Genomic DNA, 16,019 nt, shown 5'->3' with positions numbered 1-16,019 from the left:
ACCGAGGACAAGGTGGGATTCAGGTGGCTGCTGATCTCATTTAGATTTCTTGAAATAGCAGAAAATTAAGGCTGCCACAATCATATTTATTCTGATATACCAAAAAAAAGAGACCTGTTCAGGGGATAAGAGGAGATCAAATGAAGGACAAGTTCAGTAACAGTGGTTTTTGCCTTTGGACAAGGACAGTGTCTGCTTTTGAAATGTATTAGTAAACCAGTGTAAGTATAGTGCAGGCTGTATTCCGATACAATATAACTTTACTTGAACAAAAGAATAGTGATTTTTTAGACCTTGATAAATGCTAAAGTCTGTGCCATTCTTGCTTCCCCCAAAACTGTGTGGCCAGCAGTGATGAAAGGAGGACAGAGGGATTTTTTTTCTTTCTTTTATGGTACCAAAACAATGAATGAGTTTAGTATCTCTGAGGTACTAGCCAGCACCAAACTGCAACCTTTTCAAGGTTGAGGGGTGGTTGGGTGTGGGGGTTGTGTTGGTTTTTAATGCAGTTTGATAAAGAAGGGGGAAACATGTAGCAGTTCCCATTAAATGATAATTTCAAATGACCGTGAACCCAACGGGGTGCCCATGTGGAGCCCTCACGTTGCAGTTTTAATGCCAGGGTTTTCTGCCTTGGGTGATGTATGCTGCCCGGTTTATTGTTCACAGAATCATCTAGGTTGGAAGAGACCTCCAAGATCACCCAGTCCAACACCTGACCTAACACTAACAAGTCCTCCACTAAACCATATCACTAAGCTCAACATCTAAATGTCTTTCCAAGACCTCCAGGGATGGTGACTCAACCACTTCCCTGGGCAGCCCATTCCAATGCCTAACAACCCTTTCGGTAAAGAAGTTCTTCCTAATATCCAACCTAAAACTCCCCTGGCGCAACTTTAGCCCATTCCCCCTCGTCCTGTCACCCGGCACATGGGAGAACAGACCAACCCCCACCTCGCTACAGCCTCCTTTAAGGTACCTGTAGAGAGCGATAAGGTCGCCCCTGAGCCTTCTCTTTTCCAGACTGAACAACCCCAGCTCCCTCAGCCGCTCCTCATAAGACTTGTTCTCCAGACCCCTCACCAGCTTCGTTGCCCTTCTCTGGACTCTCTCGAGCACCTCCATGTCCTTCTTGTAGTGAGGGGCCCAAAACTGAACACAGTGCTCAAGGTGCGGCCTCACCAGAGACAATCACTTCCCTAGACCTGCTGGCCACACTGCTTTTTATACAAGCCAGGATGCTGTTGGCCTTCTTGGCCACCTGAGCACACTGCTGGCTCATATTCAGCCGACTATCAACCAATACTCCCAGGTCCTTCTCTGCCAGGCAGCTTTCCAACCACTCCTCTCCCAGCCTGTAGCGCTGCTTGGGGTTGTTACGCCCCAGGTGCAGGACCCTGCACTTGGCCTTGTTGAACTTCATGCAGTTGACCTCAGCCCATCGCTCCAGCCTATCCGGATCCTCCTGCAGAGCCTTCCTTCCCTCGAGCAGATCGACACACGCACCTAACTTGGTGTCATCTGCAAACTTACTGAGGGTGCACTCAATCCCCTCATCGAGGAGGCCATGCATTTAAACGTGTCAATATGCTCCAGTCTCAAAACTTTTCTATTTAAGACTATTTTTAATACAGATTCATCTTCAGCTGGTGAATTTGTGGGAAGGAGAAAGGTATGTTGCAAAGATCATCTTCTACATCAGCTCAGCTGAACGAAATGTATTCGCTGCCCTAATTTTACCATAAATACTGGTGGTATATTCCATGACTCTACAATGTTATTGCTATGTGTTGGAATATGGTTTGCTTTTGCCAGTATTAAATTATGTTTGTGTAGTTATGTTAAGATTTATGTGTGATGTTGTAGTACTGTTGTCATCAGCATTTATAACTCAACAAGTGGATTGAATACCTAGCAAATATAAGTTCCTTGATCATCACACCCGGCTATTAAAAATATTACTTATTTACTTATTTTCTGATTCAAAAACTGTCAAAGCCTGCGGTTTCTGAACACTGAGTGCACACGAGTGGTATTATACAAAATATGCAGTGCCTCTTGGATTAAGGCTGCATTTCGTAAAGCAAAATACTTGTTAGAACCATGTTCTTCATCAAAAAGGTTGCTCCCAGCATCGAACTTTTTACAATCTCTGTATGAAGTTTAGTTACAACTCTTGCAGCAGTAGTTTGAAGTTGGCACAAGGAGCATCGCCTTCCCTTGCAAGGCACGGTTGTAGTCCGCAAACGAACACCAAAAATATTTGCTTTATTAAATCGCTGCAAATCATCGCTTGTTTGGCGAAAGGCAAAATACTCTGTCCTTTTGATGAGAGTGTATTATTGTATTGCGATGTGTTTAGAAATGTGAAGGAGAAGCGAGAAATCCTTAAAAGCAGTCGCTTTGAACATTTTTGTTGCCATAACAACGAGATGCAGTTCTTGATAAGCTATGACTCCCTTAATGTTGTTAAAAAGTTTAGTTGCTGTAACAACAGCATGCATCTTTATTTTCAGCAACTGGTACTTCTGCTTTTTAGCCTATACTTGTAGAAGCAACCTGTGTTTTTTGGTGTGTGAAATACTCAAAGGATGTAAGTCCGCGACAGGACGTGGTTAACACTGAGCTGCTGTGCTGGGGTCTGTAGGAACGAACCCATTCATCTCCCTGTCCTCTTTTGTGTGTTCAGTAAGACTTTTAGTAATTACCAGGAACAAGAAAACTTCCTTGGGGTCTTGGATGAGAAAGAACTTTGTTCATAGAGGTGTTCAGTGCCATTTGATTGAATTCGAATCCACAAATAGAAATTTGGGAGCGTTTTATCTAGTTCTGTCTCTAGCCCAGTAAAACACCAGGTTGGTAAATACTGTGTTTTAAAGACACGGGTTTTCCTGTGTGGAATTGTTTGTGTCTAGACGAGGTGGTTGTATGGGTTGTCTCTACTTTAAAAAGTGGAGAAGTTCAGAGCTCGGGCTGCTGTGGTGCTGGAGGGTGCCCACCGGGCTGGCACCTGGCACTGGGGCCAGGTGGCTTCTCCTCTGGGTGGCTTGTGTAGGTGGCATGGCTTATTCTGGGGTTTCGGCTGCTTCTTGAAACCTTCTCATTTTGCGTATAAAACCAGCAGGTAAAATGAATTACTGCAGAAATGAGATTCACAGAACACAGAGCTATTCCATAATGTCCTTTATATCTATATAAAAAGAAATGCATAAAACTGTATGTATATGAATAGCCTTGTTGTGATGGATGAGGCCAGCAAAAAGTTTAAAAATGCTGCACTCGTTAGTTGAGTGCTTACAGTTGGTGCTTCTTACCCAAACTTAACTGCCTCAGCCTCCTCCCTCTTCTTGTCCTTTTCCACGTTATTTCCCAGTAACGTAGTATATTGTTATTTTTTATTAAAGTGGTGATTGGAGCTGATGGAGAGCTGAGACAGTGTGAGAATTGCCTAAAAACAAACAAAAATTTGTCCCAAAAATAAATTTCTGAAGTCCAAGTCCTGCCATTGCCCAATATCCCTGCTGTCTCTCGTGCTCCATCAAGCAAGGAGCAGTGAGGTGTGCAAACCAGTGCTTTCCTATCTCCTCTCCCTCTCCGATGCTGACTTTCAGATAACATTTTCTGCTATAAATTATACATGAAAATAGCAGAGTTCGCTGTATTTGCAGCTGGATGTATTACAGGCTCAGTTTTTTTTGTTTTTTTTTTGTTTTTTTTTTTTGGCTGTTGGCTCCATAAAGTTATCTTTAGCTGTATTGCAGTTATGTTGCGGAGCCCATTTCAGAGATTTACTGCATGGTGCAAATTATTTTAGGCTTTCTGTTTTTAGTTTTTCTTCTCTAGCCAACCATGGGAGCAGTTTACAACAAATTACACAATGCGCAGGCTTTCCCACGTAAATACTGCTACATTTTTTGATGGTAAAACATCTTACCAATATACGCGGATTTTTGTTAAACTGCAGTCCGTCTGGTTCCCCGGTTGTTTAAAGAATATTTCTGTGGGGGGAGTCATGAGTTCACTGCAATAACTTTTCACTGCGATTTGTCCTAATAGCGCTTACACCCACCTCTAACATCTTCTGTAGGGATGGAGCCACACAAGGTAGTCATGCGTGTGTCTATGGGACTTTTGATAGCATTTTTAATGGCCATATGTTAAAAATCCAGCATAAATGGTTTGTGTATATAATTAAAACCCCCAAGAGGTGTGGGTTTGGAAAGAAAAGCCAGCCCAGCACAGCTTCCTGGCCCGCTGCAGGGTCCGGGGAATGGCAGAGCATTTTGGATGAGGACGTGCTGTTGTGCTGTACGGGATGCTCTACGACTCTGTCTAAGCTGCACTCGGAGCCGAAGCCTTATTTCTCATCTTCTGTCTATTTTAAAACAAACAAACTGCTTTTAACACGACTGTGTAGGCACATATGTAAACAAGGGCCAAGCAAAACCCATGCGGTTCCCCTTTCTGGCGGTGGAGCTTCTCTGTTCCCCACCCCGGCGCAGAGCTGCCTGCACTGCCTGTGCAGCTGGAGGAGGCAGCGGGATGGCAGTAGGGGGGGTAAAGCACGTGCCCAGCCTGTGGAGTGAAAAACAGCTTAGGCCATGTACAATTCATGTCAGTTGAGATAGAAAAAAGGTACATAAGGCTTATTTCCTCCCATCCAGAGCAGAGATCACATTCGTATTGACCAGAAAGAGATAATGCAAATAGTACCAATGAAATTTTAAGATAGCTGTGGCTTTAATTTTGCTTTTCATTAAAATACTTTTTTTTTTTTTTAATAATATAAAAAATAAATTCAGCTGGAAGTCCTAGGTTGCATAGTGAATATATTCAATATATTCTGCAATATGGTATTTTGAAGTTTATCGTAACACACCACTTTCCGGTAACCTCAGGGCGTGCAGGTGATGCTGGCTTCTCACAGCTGGCACCCATGGGTGAAGTGAGCTCCAGGACTGGGATGCAAAGCAGTGTTTTACAGGGTTCCCAAAAACTGAATGGCTCAGGTCTCAGAGCTTGGGTAAGGCAGGATCCATCCAGAATCTTTTACCAAATAAAGGTATGTTTTACAAGGAATACTGTTCCCTCGTTCAAGGACACGAGCTGATGTTGGGAAAGCAGAGACCAGACCGTATTAATGGTGTCATTACAAAGAATGCAATGAAATACTTCATTTCCAAGAAAAACGTTTCCTCCTGTGCCGTAGGAGACAATGAGCTGCAGAGAGGTGGGGCTTGGGGCAGCGACACATTCATTTATTTTTCAGTTTAAGGATCAGTAATACTGAATGGCACTCTGATGGAAATACTTACTGAAGTCCTACCTGGATATAGTTTTTTTTTTTTTCCAATTTATTACTGGGAAATAAATTTTTTCTAGTGGGAAAGAAAAAGAGACTTTGCTAATGGAGACTGAGGATATATGTCTCCAGGTCCACCCAGAAGCAAAACTAACTTTATATGAGTCCCTGCTGTATATATTCTGTTACTGGGGTGGCTTAGTGGAAAGGAAATTCAGCACAGGCAAGGAAATCATTCTGCTGTCTGGGAAATTACTGGTCAGAGGCCTCCTGAGAACTGAACACAACAAATGCTGGGTTTATTCTTTGCAGCAGAATAAAATAATGCAGCAAAAATAGCAATAAGAATGCCACTGAGCCAAGAAGAGGGGCAATGTGAATTTTCTGGTGGATGTGGAATGCAAATCAACCTATTTTGCATTAGCTGCTGGCATGTTAGTTGTAGTAAAAACATGATTTCCTAGTTTGCACATGATTAAAGATCAACAAATTCATTGTCAATGTCAAGAGCTATGCAGCAAAAACAGGAGCTGTCAAAAGTTTTTCTTGGTTACCCCTTCCAAAGGAAATTGCTGGAAATAGAAGAGAGTAGATAGGATAGGATAGGATAGGATAGGATAGGATAGGATAGAACAGAACCAAACCAAACAATTATTTCAGTGCATTTATATGAGATGGGATGCCTCTACTGTAGACGTTTTGGAGAACTGATACGTGAAATTTTAAGTACATCTATTTCTCATCAAAGACTGCACCCTGTAATCAAAGAACAGCAAATGTAGTACCTTTAATTAAGATTGGTTTATAAAGAAAGGATGCAGGCAAATAGATACTTCCTCATGCTGTTAACTCTGAGATCAAAAGCGCGCAAAGCTTTAGTAGAAATTTCATTGGAAATGCTGATTAAAGACATGAGTTAAATGCAGCTGCGTAATGTGGCAGCATCCTTCGAGAGGGTTGCCCATCCCTGTTATAGGGAGGTGGGGAATCTCACCTGCCCCAGTCCGGAAGGTCGGGATTAGTTCATGCTGTGAATTTGTGATAGAAAGATTTGGGTCCTTCCTGGGCTGATGGAAACAGATGCTTGTCAACATCTAGTTTCTGGTAGCAGGGTTTCAGCAGATGTTCATTTTTTTTCACAATGATTTATTTGGATAGAAACAATACAAACCTCAAATGTAAAGTATTGCAAGGTGTCATTAATTATTTAAAATAATTTCAGATGTCAGATTTTCCAGTTACAGTAAGTTGCAACTCCCTGGTGATTCTGGAGTCATAATGCTTGAAAAATAACCCATATTACATTTAATAATTCAGTACCATCTACTTTGGTGCTTTTATATCAACTGTTAGAGTGACATTTAATGCTCATTAGAAGGTGGTTGCTTTTTTTTAAATATTATATTATGCCAAGACTGCTGTACAGGGATATGTTGATTTTAATTACATTTTGCTTTGGTTAAAGAAAAAAAAATCAACAGGAAAGGGTCAAAATATTCCATTTGACCTCAAGCTGTTTATCTTTTAACAATAGATATTTCATTAGAAAATCGCTTTGTGTATTATATTAATTATAAAATAAAAATAATGAAAGTTTAAAATGAAGGCAAATTTGAACAGCTTTTAATGGGTACAAAGTATTTCCTGAGTAAGGTTCAAAATTCGACTTTCTGACTTTAATTTTTTCAGTATTAGAATTTACTGTGAAAAAATAAAAACGTCTTACCCATCTCTAAACACTGGTATTACTGTGATATTGTACAGTCCTCAAATGAAACTCTTGTGAAGGAACTTTCTTTAACTATTTCAGAAACTGTGATAACACCCCATATTTCTGATCTAATATTAATATATTTTTTTTTCTTGAGTAGCATAAGAAGAACAAAAAAGGAGGCAAAAAGATAACAAATTCCATCTTGTATATATAGAAAGTAATTGCTGTTGTCTTCTTTATGACTTTCTTCCATTCCCCTTCTCCCCAGCCCTCCCAAATAAATTGGATTTGGCCACATCGTTCCCATGCTAATCAATCTCCTGGCCTCCAAGAGAGTCTTGAAAGCCTGTTGACAACTGCTCCTGAATTATAAAAGCTGCGAGCCTGCCCTGATGCACTTTAGGGTTGAGAGACTAAAAGTGAAATGCTTTCTCTGTAGCTTTTAGATATGCCAGAGCATTACTTTAACCCCAAGGAAAGCTTCATTAGTCCAACCTCTCAGCCAGCCCTATTAGCTTTTTCTGCCTCGATCAATTGAATCCAGTTCTGTCAACCGTATCATCTTCCAAATACAAAAATGTTCAGAGTGAGGGTTTTTCATGAGATCTCCGTCTAAAGGAGCGAGCTGCTCCCAGATGCTGGATGTTACGGTTGTGTATAGCAAATACTGCAAGTTCTGCGAGGATGTACAGGGGTTGTGCACAGCCCAGACTTAAGCTGCTTTACAATGATTTAGCCTTAAATTGATTTTCCTTACAATCCCTGTGTTAGTTAGGGACTCTGTAATGTGTAAGGCTTCTTTTTTCCTTTTTCCTTTCTTTTTCCTTTTTCCTTTTTCCTTTTTCCTTTTTCCTTTTTCCTTTTTCCTTTTTCCTTTTTCCTTTTTTCCCTTTCCCTTTCCATTTCCTCCTTTCAATTTGAGCTAGAACATCAAGTATGATATGTATTTGGTGAAAGGTGAGGATTTCCTGGGGAGGACCTAAAGGGGCCCCATCATTACCAAGCAGGATACGTTTCCCCGCTTTGTGAAGTCCTCTTTTTGCCCTGGTAGCTTGTGGTGAAGATTCAGACCACAGTTAAACCAATAGCCTGTGGATGAGGATTTTGGTACATTATTTCCTAGCCTCACTATTAGGGGCATTGCTGCAGTGTTTACTTTGCCATCACCAATTGACCATCTATCTCAGTGTTTGGAAGTGGACAGTAAAGGGATGGAAAGATCTTTCCCAAGCACAATAAAAGCCATCATAGAAATCTTTCAGTAGTTATCAAAAAGCCTAGCAGAGCTTCCTTTCCTGACATATATGTGAAGAAGAAGGTGCAGATAATCCACTTGTGGCTGTGCTGAATCCCAAATACAAGCTGCTTCTTCCATCTGTATCCTGGAGCTTTTGCTGTCCTTTAAAAAATCCTCTCTCCTAATGCATCCTTTTCTTTTCCCTGCAAAAGTGCCGCTTCAAATCAGTCCCCAGGCTTTCCTGAGCCCAGCCTGACCATGCTGACTGCAGGACTAAATTGGCTTGATAGGACGGATGAAGGGATCCCAACTGTCAGTGGGCTGGAATTTAAATGACATTTTGCTGGGAAGAGTAGCCTTGGTAGGTTTATTGCAGCAGAAAGGATTTGTTGGACACAATTGGTTTAACGTGATGCAGAAGAAGTGAGTATCTGCTTGCATGTTTCTCACAGAGTCTTGCTGTTGGCCTCCACATCATGGCATTTCCCCCAAATACAAGGCAAAAATGCCCAAAGAGCTCCGAGCACGTTAATATCCAGTAGTGTATCCCAACATTTTATATCTCAGTACATGAATGGTGTTAGGATGCAGATGAGCAATGTCAAAACATGCGTTATTCTATAATTTATCTCCAGCAGAATGCTTTCTGCTTTAGAATATATTGTATTAAATGTTTTCCTTCAGACTTTTCAGCTGAAAAATCAGAGCTTTTCATGAGCATATATCTAGGTAGCAAATACTAGCATCAGAGGAGTGGTGTAACTGGGAAATCCTCTTCAAATTGGGAACACTGAACCCTCTGCAATTCAGTCCTTGAGCGAAGTGATGTCCCAGATGGCTCTGTGGTCTGGTGGCTGTCGGGAACCTGTCTCACACAAGCAAGGGTTGTTAAACAACAGTGTGGGCTTCAATGATTCAGGTGTGCAGAGAGAGCAATAAGGGGAGAATTATTTTTTTTGAAGGTAGAATGAATTAATGCTGTCCAAAGGGCATAAGGGTAATATGAAAGTATACTTTTAAGTACTTGTCACACTTGCTCACTCCTGGAGTGGTATAAATGATGGATCCCCTTGCACCCTTTCTTCTAGCACCCCTGAACTTGAGCTGCACCATGGCTCAGGACATCATCTGCTTTCTGCCCACAGCCACAGGGCTCTGTGGACCTCTTGGAGCTGCCAAAAAGCCATCAAAGATGAAGCTGCAGCACCTGTAAAAACACCAAGGCACGCTGTAGATATGCTGGGCAACACTGGCTTTTCTTAAAGCAGGAGGAAACTGCCAGTAAATACAGCTTGTGTTGTATGGTAGTCAAGCTTTTGATTTATTTATGGTTTTAGATACGTTGTTAGCAAGCAGGCAGATTTGTTGCTGCAAAAATCATGAAGACAAAATGATATTTTTTTTTTCCGTAGGAGAGATTGTGTGTACTTCTGTATGCTAATTATATGCATATTGTTTTGGGATTTTAATGAGTGATTTCATTCCACGTCGTCCTGAAGTTCCAGATTAATTCAAGTGTTTTTGGATAGGAAAATATGTATTTGATCGAGAACTGAAAATTAAGAATGAAGGTAACAGAGCGACCATTTGAAAGCACCATTAGCTCAAACACAGCAAATTTTACTTTTAGTAAAATTTGTATATTTACCTTTAGTCTTTTCCAGGCTCTATGCATTTGTATGCTTTACAAGAAAGCTTGTGACTAATGTTGAATCTCTAGAAATTTGTTATTTTCAGTGTGGAATTTTGATGAAACAAGTTAGGTTACTGCAGAAAGTTTCTAAACTCTTACTAACTACAGTCTTGCCAAGCAGTTAGTAATTGTCTTTAATTTTGATGCCTTTCACTGTTTTTGTGTTTTATTTAACTCCCAAACCATGGTGTCCCAGACCCATGGCCATCCCCCCCACCTCCTGCCTGCCTGGTACTGCAGTGTCCTGGGGGATGCTGCTCTGCAGAGCCTCTGCAGGGACACAAAAGCCACGACAGGGATTTCAGTCCATGATGGAGTTTGCATACAGCATGCATATGGTTGTATTAGCATAGTCACCTCAATGTCTTTTACATCCACAGCTAAGTATTAGTAACGTGGCATCTCTGTTTCCATGCCTCTCTCTTTTCTTTGCAAGCTGATCAGCGGTGTTGTCTTTGAAAGGGTTTTAACGGAGCTCTTTAGATGTCAAATAGAAGTCATGTGGGCAGATACTATCTTAGAGTTGCATATACAAATGTGCAGAATGAAAATCTGCTGATTCTCACTATTGTAGATTTACTCTTCAGTAGCACATGTATTTACATTCATTTCATGCGTTGGAATGATAAAATATGCCTGGGCTATATTTTCTTATCTTGGTTCTTATGCACATCTTTTTCTATCTGTATAAGTACATATTTTAAAAAATCCCAGTGTATAATTTATTTATTTATTTGTTTATTTGTTTCTTTTTCATCAGTAGCTATATCCAGGCCTTTTGGGAGTCATTTTTGCTCAGAAATAATAGGTTAAATACATATTTTCTTGTATTTCATCTTTTCAGACACCGACACCAGAGAGTTCTCATGTCTTCTTAGCACTGTCATCATCACATAAGGAAAGAAAATCTCCAGATACGCTTTCATAATCAAAGTGGATTAATGCATATTTGTCTAAAACAATCAACGTTGTAATGAAATAATGTGCTGGATAAAGCCTCAGCCAAGTAATTACTTGTAAATTAGCACTGTAAAATGGAATTTCAGCAAAATTTTCTGACAAAAACCGTAAACTGTGTAGGTTTGAAAATAAAAGTGGTCGGGATTATTCCCAGACAATTTCCCTTTAGCAAGTGTACCTTCAAGGCATGTTGACCCCAGCAGCACGGTTTTGTCTAGGAGGGGTCACTATGGCAGCCTAAAATTAGCATGTTCCCTCAGCAGGGCCAGCTGCTTTTACGATGAAAGAAGGAGCAGAATATCTCAGTGCAGCTATAAGAAATCAAACCTCTGAGGTAGGGGATCCAGTAATTTCAGTGGCCGCACGTCTAACTTGTTTTTTTAAGACAGAAAATCCTTCAGGCTACTGTTGAATATAAAAATATTATCATTCACTGAAATAGCTTCCTGTAAAAAACTGCAACAGTGACTTTTTTCAGATCTTCTCTCTATGAATTAGTTTGTTACATTGGTATGGTATAAAACTGTTCGAACAGTATGGTATAGATTTTCCTACTGATTGTTAGAAACCAGAAATTCCCAGGACCTCCAGCTTTTGAGCATCTCACTGATTTTAGTCTTCTTGACCCTAAATACTCTCTGATGGGGAGCAGAAGCTTTGTGTGGACTGTGAGGTGTTCTTTTAGTATACAAGTTGGAGAACCACATGTTTCAGTTATTTTTTTTCTACATGTCTTAATGGGTTTGCTTAGTTTCCTGGAGATCTTTGTTGATCTTTGTTAATAACAGAATTCATTAAATAGCAGTACATGCTGGAATCATCCTTTAGGACAGCTTATCTGAAAACCGGGTGTAATAAAAGGCATCTTGAGGAGAAGGGGAAACTTAACAAGTATCACTTACACAATACTCTCTCCGGTAATTCACTTCACTGTAATTTTTCTTACGAGAAGCTACGTGAACCTGCGGAACAGATTATATCTGATGTTGCTTATTAAGGTGATGATCAGAGCTGCTGTGTCAAGAAGGATTGGACCGAGTCCTCAGCTGCTGCCCCTTCCTAATGGGTCTAGGACCTTTATGTTAAAGTATTGATCTTACGGGGAAAGGTGCCAAATAGCACTCAAAGGCATCAGGATGTATCCTGTAACAGACAACATTTCCTGCCAACACACAGGGTTTTGTTTTGCTCTGTTAAGACTTATTTCAATCGACACTGTCTTTTGATTTAAATTGAAAAAAACAAACAAACAAAGAAACAAAACCAAACTTCTGATTAATTCTAAATTAAAAACCTAAATTCTCAAATTCTGCTTCCAGATAATGTTGACCTTTTTCTCAAAAGACCTGAAGTTTGTGGATTCAGTGACTGTGGCTGTGTTTGGGTTTGGGGCATCCCATTGTTTTCCAGGATTCCCTTTGGCTGAGCCGACCCATGAAAGGGTGTACAATTTTATTCATCATGAGACTAGGGAGATAAAGTCCACATTTTTTTTAAAAAAGGAGGAATGATACACCTGAAGAGCAGGAATTTTATATATAAAACTAATGTGCATGATCAAAAGATCACTGAAGTCCAAATATGACTCTAACGAGCTTCGTGCAACCATGGATAGAGTCTTGCTGCTGTGGGTTTGATGGTGGGCTGTCATGTACCCATGGCTCGTTTGTGCCTTCTTTGGGGAAAGTCCACAAAAGTGGCAATGCAGAATGGACCTTCCTCTAATGAATTTTCAGAAGTGCCCTAAAGACAAGGTTTGAATTCCTTTGTGCTCTCCAGGGGCTGGGGAACAGGGGAACAGTGTTAAGTGAATGGCAGAAGTGAGCCATAAGTGAGACCAATCCTCTGCATTGGCTCAGGATGAGGAAACATTATGGATCATTTTCATGCCCTAAACATTGCGTGTCCTTCTCAACTCGTGAGGCGAACCTCATGGAATTGCATAACAGCCAAGGTTGGAAAGGATCCCAAAAGGTCACCGGGTCCAATCTTTCATGGGAAGAGGAAGCCTAGATGACCCATAAACATCTCCAATTGTATCTTCAAAACCTCCAGTGATGGGGACTCCATCACGCCCCTGGGGAGGTTGTTCCAGGTATCAATTGTTCTCACTGTAAAATATTAATTTCTTACACCAAGATGAAACTTCCAATGCAGCTTGTACCCCTTGTCCCTTGTCATCTACATGTGTCTCCTTGCGTAGAGAGAGCTGCTATCCTCTTTGTAGCCACCCGTTAAGTGGTCTGTTTGCTTCACGTTTTATGTTAGGAGGAGGCAGGGATTGGGTGGGTCAAACCACATCCAACTTCTATCATAAGAACCCAGGGAAAGTTTGAAGCTGACTCAGTACCTGCTGTTTGCACAACACTATGAAATACTTTGGGAACTGCTGACTCAAAAAACAGGCGGAGACAGATCAGTGGGTGAGATGCTAATCTCAGAAAACTAAGCCAAAGCCTTACAAAATTGAATTGTTGACCTGGATAACAGGCTCAGATTAAGAAATGTCAAGTTCGTTTGATATCCTAAAAGCAGAAGGATAAGAAAATGGGGATATTTAGTGGTAGCACAGACAGACTGGAAGCGGATTAGTTTGGACTCCTTTTGACATGTGCTGTCGGTGCAATATCACAAGACATGGGATGGACATTGCTTCAATGAGACCAGACTTACTGTGGAATGAAAGGTATTTTTTTTTTTTATGTTTACGTATGACCTGGGAATCAATATGCAAAGCTCTCTTAATTAATTATTTATACAAGTCACACAGAGGGGATGGTGATGGCCAAAATCTGTATCTTGAGTCAGGAAAATGTGAATCTTGACCATTTTGCATGGATGATTTTTGAAGTTATTCTTACAGGATTATACAGTTCAGTATGACCTACCCTTTTGCATTAGGGTGAGTGAGACATAAGGAAGTATTGGAGTGAATAGGTCATCAGAAAAGAATGAGGGAAACAACTTTGCATACTCTGAATACAAAAATAAAATTTTTTTCATAAAAAAATTCTTATATAAACAGGATTGAAATTTATACACAACTCCAGAGGAAAGGGTGATGGAGAATGAAAAAGAAGGTATTTTATAAGCTGTAAAAATTCATTGAGACAGTTTTTGGGGAAAACAAAACAAATAAATAAAAAAAAAGACTATTTCCTGCTTTAGTTGGCCATGAAGCATAAATCTCTTTCAAAACGAGAACGAGGATTTTGTTTTTTATTTTTATTTCTAATTATTTTTTTTGCATTCCTTGTTTTCTTTAATAAATTATTTTAGGGCCAGTTCTCTTTAATGTTTTCATAAATGACTTGGGTGCAGGACTCAAAGGTAAGTTTGAGGATGACACTACACTGGAAGAAGCTGCTGACACTTCCTTGAGGGTAGAAAGGCCTTGCCAAAAGATCTTAACAAACTAGAGGCCTGGGCAATCACCAAGAACATGAAATTTAACAAGAGTGAGTGGTGGATTCTGCACCAGGGATGTGGCAGCCCTGGCTGTACGTACAGGCTGGGGTGACGAGAGGCCGGAGAGCAGCCCCACAGAGAGCGATCTGGGGGTGCCGGCGGATGAGAAGCCGAACACGATCCACCAGCGCCCCGGCAGCCCACAGGGCCGACCGTGCCCGGGGTGCCTCAGGCCCGGCGCTGCTGGCCGGCCGAGGGAAGGGATCGTCCCGCTCTGCTCGGCCTGCTGCGGCCTCGCCTTGAACACTGCGTGTGGGTTGGGGTGCCGCGGTACCGGAGGTGCATAAAGCTACTAGAGAGCCCCCAGAGGAGGCTGTGAGGATGGTGAAGGGCCCAGAGGGCAAGGTGTGTGAGGAGCAGCTGAGGGCCCTCGGTCTGCTCAGCCCTGAGCAGAGCAGGCTGAGGGGAGGCCTCGTGGCGGCCTGCAGCTCCCTCACGGGGAGCAGAGGGGCAGGCGCTGAGCTCTGCTCTCTGGGGACAGCGACAGGACCCGAGGGAACGGCACGGAGCTGGGACAGGGGAGGGTCAGGCTGGGTGTTAGGGAAAGGTTCTGCACCCAGAGGCGGTCGGGCACTGGGACAGGCGCTCCAGGGCCTGGGCACATGGGCACATGACACCAAGCTGCCAGAGGTCAAGGAGCATCTGGACAACGCTCTCAGACATTTGGTCTGATTTTGGGTGATGCTGTGTGGAGCCAGGACCTGGACTTGGTGATCCTTGTGGGTGTCTTCCAATTCAGGATAGTCTATGTCATGATAAGAAATAAGATTTGAATTAAGCACTGTACATATTGTCTTCAGAAGTTGTCTCTCAGAGAGTCCGTAGTCAAGGGTGTGGTACATTACAGACCAATTTCAGAAGCAAGATGCAAAATTTGCTAGTTGTAGATCTTTTTTTTTTCTTCACCTTTTTGTTTTTTCTTCTTTTCTTTAGTTACTGTTAATGTAGCTTTGGTCAGTCCCAGAGATTAAAGGTTCTTTGGTTATATCTAAAAAGTCTCTTATTCTGTAATTTCTTAGAAGTCATGAAGCGATGATGTGACAGAACACATATTTGTTTCAATCCTTGTGATTGTCTTCGGCTTGGAAAATACACCAGGATGGGGCAGGCAGCTTCTGAGGTTTGAAAGGGCTGACTGGAGCGAATAGGTGCAGTGCCAGCAGGCAGAGCATGTGGACTGATTTAAAGGACTCTGTGGTGCAATTAGGTTACCATTCCCATTTAAGCTAATAAAATAGGGAAAATTCAAAATTAAAGCATTTATTCGCTCTTTAGCCCAGTGAGCTGTATGTAATGCATGAGCACACGTGACTGTGCAACATTCATTGCAGGCCAAGAAGAGTGTCAGATCCTGCCATCCCTTCCAAAGTAGAGACCCGTATTTTTCTTTTTTTCCGGTTTTCTGGTTTTCCTTTTCCTTTTCCTTTTCCTTTTTTTTCTTTTTTCTTTTTTTTTTTGTTTGTTTTTATTTTTGCTGGTTTTGCTCTGTTACTGGTCTTAGAAGTGGCAGCTAAATTGCTGAACTTTGTAGGTTTGCCTTAGCAGAAAAACCACAAGTCATAGAACAGGAATGTCTTTTTCATGGATATAAGACTTGAACTGCTTTTCTTTGGGGAGTTTGTCAAAATGCCAATATTTCACC

At 41.4% G+C, this 16,019-nt stretch overlaps 1 protein-coding gene across 7 annotated transcripts in view; it reads left to right on the top strand.

Annotated features, from left to right (window-relative positions):
- PRKG1 (protein kinase cGMP-dependent 1) overlaps positions 1-16,019 on the top strand; it is a 466,811-nt gene that overhangs the window by 203,382 nt on the left and 247,410 nt on the right. Inside the window, exon 1 of one of the 7 annotated variants that reach the window (XM_080598467.1) lies at positions 10,849-15,096. The exons of the other annotated variants lie outside the window; for them this stretch is intronic. The gene's annotated coding sequence lies outside the window, so the exon portion shown is untranslated. Of the gene's footprint in view, positions 1-10,848; positions 15,097-16,019 lie in introns of those variants that run through there. 7 annotated transcript variants of the gene reach the window in all.

This window comes from Anser brachyrhynchus (genome assembly GCF_964034855.1).
Source record: "Anser brachyrhynchus genome assembly, chromosome: 6".
NCBI classification, from domain to species: Eukaryota; Metazoa; Chordata; class Aves; order Anseriformes; family Anatidae; genus Anser; species Anser brachyrhynchus.
The sequence above is the reverse complement of the archived record's forward strand: the minus strand, read 5'-3'. Positions and strand labels throughout refer to the sequence as shown.